We start from the raw sequence: 5,622 nt of genomic DNA, 5'->3' as shown, positions 1-5,622 counted from the left end.
TGATTGAGAATAATCAACAAAAATCTCACATATACAATCACGTCTCTGTGAAATAGTTATGGAAACTGCTTTTTTTAATTAAAATTTAGAATAATAAGATTTGTGGAAATCAACCAAAACGACGTAGTATTAGATGTTAGGTACCTAAGCTTATATGGGGTTGTTAGGTATATTCACTTTTCCCTATATATATATATATATATATATATATATATATATATATATATATATATATATATATATATATATATATATATATTACTATTTCTAAAAATTGATTGAATATAATAATATTATTTTTTTAAAATGTCCAAAATGATTAATCTGAAAATACAACATATCATCAATATAATAATAATAAATTTAAGCAGAAATTATATAACTTTCAGTACAAACACAAGATACATTGCCTTTTATCCATAAATACCCATCTTTTTCCAAATCAGTTACATGAGGCATTAAAAGCAGAATTCAAAATTTTGAATCTTTGCATGCTTACCGGTTCAATTTGACTTGGCGCGCCTAATATCTCGACTCTTCCCCATTTTAAACTGAAATCAGACGATCTCATGTTTCCATTCCACGAATCCTCTCTATAAAATCGTGCCACACCACCATTCCCTAACGCCATTGTCTCTCACTTTTTCCATTTTTGACGTTCTCTTTGAAAACCCTAGATTCATAATGTACACCCAAACATACCAACAATCTCCATCAACGTCTGAAGCTCTAACACCACTGACTGCCCTTTAGAGTCGGATACGACCACAAATCGCTGATGTCCAGTTTCTACCCTGCAGGTAAGCTTTTAAATAAGCACCATAATCCTTTCTTCTTCCTCTTCTTCGACCACTGATCTAGATCTTTTGTATATTTTCACAAACCAACCCTAAATCTGTTCTCTTCGACCCCTTCTCACTTCTGTACATCCACACCATGTACTCCTCTCACAATCAAGACCTAATCTTTACTCCATCCGTCTCTTTCGCTCACAATCCGCCGCACAGCCTAAATGCCACCACTATGACCATCTTCACTCTACCTCTCTGTCATTGTAAGCCCTATATGTTATTGTCTTCCTCGCAAACCTTAGACACCACTATTGGACCACCTCAATATCATCTTCCTCTGTGCCTCGGTCTACAGAAACAAGTGACATTTTTCATGCTTCTTCATTACTTAATATAGATCGAGTTAGGGTTCTTATTTTTTTCGGTTTCTTTGAACTAAATCTTCATAAATGGTTAGGAATAATTTACTTTTTATAATTTTGTGATGAAAACTTCAGCTATGTTTGACTTTCAGGTTGTTATGTTGTTCCAGATACTAATTTTGATATAAATGCCGGTGTATTTTAGTCCTCACCACCAAGTTATGTCTATCTTTTTCCATTTTGTAATCACAGACTCACACACTTTAGGATTTTAATATCAATGGTTGCATGTTGATCCTGAACCATTTTCCTTGAAAAAAGTTTTCTAATTGGGGTTTTTATCTCATTTTTAGGGATGTAGAAAAAACCAATGTAAAGGTTGTTAATGGAAATGACAGTGGTTCAGGAAGTTGAAAAGGGACTACTATGATATGGGATTCTTCTTCAGGTGTGAAACAACAAAGATAACAATATTCAATTTCACAATGACCTTCCACTATAACAAAATTACATTGTATTGTGATCCCAACTAAATATTGGTGCTCTAATGTTATTGTTCTTTTTAGGCTTAAAAGGGAATAGTTTATATTAATAACCCGAGTTGTAGCAAACATGTTGTTGGAGACAAGGCTGCCAAAGAGAAGTCAAAGGGGTTGGAGGTGTAACTCACTTAATTCATAGGGAGGGTACTCATGGTTGCCTTTAGTAGTCAAATATTTTGTGGTCTTTTTAAAAAAATTGTAAAGGTTAGCTGGTTAGCTTTTGTTTGTTCTATTTACAATATGTTAAGTAAGTTTTGTAATATGTTTACGCTCTCAAATGTCGTAAAATTTTTCCATATTTTGCATGCTTTTTACCTTCAAATGATGTAAATATGATATTGGTTAGTCTTTGTTGGGAATGTTCATGTGAGTTCAATTGATGCCATGATCTTGGCATTATAAATCTTGTCATGCATGTTTATTGTATGAACAAATTATAGGAAAATGGCAATGTATTTTTACCATAATAGCAAGATACCTCATTTTTACCATAATAGCAAGATACTTACATATAAATACTTAAAATAATACATATTTACATTCGTTCAATTAGTGTTTAAGCGACTATGTTAAAAGTTTATAAATAAATTTGAATCAAAGTTGATTCTTAAATAATTATAAGTATATATCTTAGGTTTTCAATTTTTATTTTATAAAATAAAAAATATATATTAGTAATATGTTGTTTTCATGTAAATTATCATATTCCACAAACACAACAAAATAACCAATATTTAGATTCCGTAAAATTAATTTTAATTTATATATTTTTATCATTGATAATAATGATAAATGCTTCAATTTTCTGATCAATGATCAATCCTATTATCTACTAATGATTTTGGATGTATGTTCGTTATTTTTTTAAATAATTTAGAAGTCACGTTTTTTCGGCCCACATCCCTTGTGCTTCACTATCCACCCACCTCAAACAAATTAATTCCATAAACCTTAAAACTAAAATGAAATTATTTTCCAAAGCAAATTACTCATCAATATTGCATGTTATTTTTAATATATAAAGTTATGAAAAAAACTATTAACCATAAGCTAACAATTAGACATAATAAAACTCTTCGTTTAAAAAAATTATACGAGGAAAGAAATTGCTCACCACCTTCAGAAAAGACACCAATTGCCGAAAAGAACCATTCACTATATCAATAATATTCAAATAAATTTTTTTGACGAATGAAAATAAATTTCCAAAAGAAATTATTCAACACCGCCTCTTTGTGTGATTACACAGTTAGTATATATATATATATATATATATATATATATATATATATATATATATATATATATATATATATATATATATATATATATATATATATATATATATATATATATATATATATATATATATATATATATATATATATATATATATATATATATATATATAGGGAGTATTCAATTGAGAAAAAAAAGGTTGAGAATGGGGGAATCATTCTCAGTCAATCATTTATTTTTGCCGCAAAATCCTCCATTGTACCGGCGGAAATGGGAAACGAATGCACATGTGTTTTCCAACCTAACATATTTCCTTAAACTATGCTAATCATTACCTTAATATATACAGAAACATAGTTTTTTTTTCGTTTTTTTTTTAATTTTTATAAGCTATTTTTATCAAAAAATGATTTTAAATATACCAAAATTCATGATTTTTTATTCTCCACAAATAGACATCCATATTGATATAGTTTTAAGATAAAATAATTTTTTTTATATTTTCAATTATCGTTATTCATAAGTGAATAAAAATGAATCAGGTTTTTACTACAATACATTCGTTATTCAGTTATGAATAAAAACAATGATTAATTTTTTTTTTTACAATTTAAGTATCATTCATATATGAATATAACATATAATAAACATAGTATATTCATATTTAAATATTAGACGATACATTTACTTATTAATATTACATAGTATATTCACTTGTTAATATTAAATGATATATTCACTTATGAATATTAGATAATATTTTTATATCTGAATATTACATAGTATTACATGGTATATCACATGTGAATGTTACATAGTATATTCATTTGTGAATATTAGATGATATATTCACTTATGAATATTACACAGTATATTCACATATGAATATTACAAGGTATTTTCACAAATATATATAATTTTTATATGTTATTCACATATGAATAAGATACAGACTTGCATATTTGTTTTTTTGTTTTAATAATCATATACTGAGAAAACATATTCATATATGAATATAACGTGATAATTTAGTTCATGCATTTCATCAAACAGTTGGAGTGCATACAATTTAACTTTTTTTAAAAATGTTAAAAACATGATATTTTGATCATTTAAATCTTACAAAAGAGTAGATTGATAGAGAATTATATGAAATCTTTCAAAAAAAAAAAACGATTTGATATTTTTCTAACCTCAATTTTCAAGTTTTATTTGATAATCGATGTTGAATGAATGATATGAAGTGGATTTTTGTTGATTATCGATGATGTTGATCTAATAACGCTGGGAGTATAATTAATCATAGATGTTGAAGATCTGATCGTATTCAAGCACAATTGAAGGTTGAATTAAAAGAACCAAAAACGAATTTTTGTTGTTAACTGTTGAATCGTGTTGATTATTGACGAAGATCGATGATTGATTAGCACTGGATGATGTTGATGATGGTTTAATTGAAGAAATCTGAATGATTGTTGAAAGTTAGAGAAGAAATTTGGATGATGAACGATGAATGGGTTTGAACTACAGATGAGTATTTGAGATTGAAAGTTGTTCTCATATTTATAAGTTTGCCACCGTGTATTTTTATGTTTGAATAAAATGAGTGGCTGAGAATGATTCCCCCATTCTCAACCTTTTTTGTTTTCTCAATTGAACCCACCTCTCTCTCTCTCTCTCTCTCTCTCTCTCTATATATATATATATATATATATATATATATATATATATATATATATATATATATATATATATATATATATATATATATATATATATATAAAAGCCCGTACTATGCATAGGTGATTGGTACCGATCAGAATTCAGAAGTTCAAGTTGGGAATAAAAGATGAATAATAATGGAAAGTTATGATTTCTTCACAAGTGTCGTCTTCAACTTGCTTCACACAACAATTTTTTTTAATCATTTGCATGTTCCTTCAAGTGGGTATCAATAAAATTGAATATAATGATGATTCATGTATACACCTAATGGAATAAATTTTCAAAATTCCTTTTTTTTTTATTCTTTTTGGAAGCATAAAAGAATTAATACTTAACTGAAAATGCACATTATGCAGAAATAAATAAAGTTTCGCTAGAAGAGGGGGGAGGATAATTACATACATAAGGTCCAAATATTATATGCATATTACCTCTTGGATGAAATTTTTTAATAATTTATTACTACTTGATTAAAGTGGAATTTCGTGTGTATATATATATATATATATATATATATATATATATATATATATATATATATATATATATATATATATATATATATATATGGGAAAAGTGAATATACCTTAAACGGTATATAAGCTTAGGTACTCAAACTCACTATATTACTGTAAACGAAAGTACAAACTAACAAAACATAAAACGGCTAGTGTTCTCTATTATTATCAAATGAGAAGTACAAATACAATGAAAGGTAAAAACATAATATATAGAGAAGCTAATTAGGGTTTCCTAACTAAAAGACTCAATCATAGGGTTTCTTAGCTAAAAGACCCAATCATAAAGCACAATACAAAATTAAGCCCAAAATCTTATTAGGCTAACATCCCCCCTCAAACTCACAATGCAACGACAACAAGTTTTGAGAGTTTGTCAGACAGAAAATGGAATCGAGGAGCAGTCAACAGTTTCGTAAGAATATCAGCAATCTGCAAAGAAGAA

At 27.4% G+C, this 5,622-nt stretch overlaps 1 long non-coding RNA gene across 1 annotated transcript; it reads left to right on the top strand.

The window, feature by feature from the left end:
- Positions 1-594: 594 nt before the first annotated feature.
- LOC145051471 (uncharacterized) lies at positions 595-1,984 on the top strand. Its single transcript, XR_013683639.1, has 3 exons — positions 595-800; positions 1,507-1,601; positions 1,720-1,984. It is a non-coding gene; the product is annotated as an uncharacterized LOC145051471 (long non-coding RNA).
- Positions 1,985-5,622: the final 3,638 nt, after the last annotated feature.

This window comes from Lactuca serriola, chromosome 5, assembly GCF_051521515.1.
Source record: "Lactuca serriola cultivar US96UC23 chromosome 5, Lser_US96UC23_V15, whole genome shotgun sequence".
NCBI lineage: Eukaryota > Viridiplantae > Streptophyta > Magnoliopsida > Asterales > Asteraceae > Lactuca > Lactuca serriola.
The sequence above is the reverse complement of the archived record's forward strand: the minus strand, read 5'-3'. Positions and strand labels throughout refer to the sequence as shown.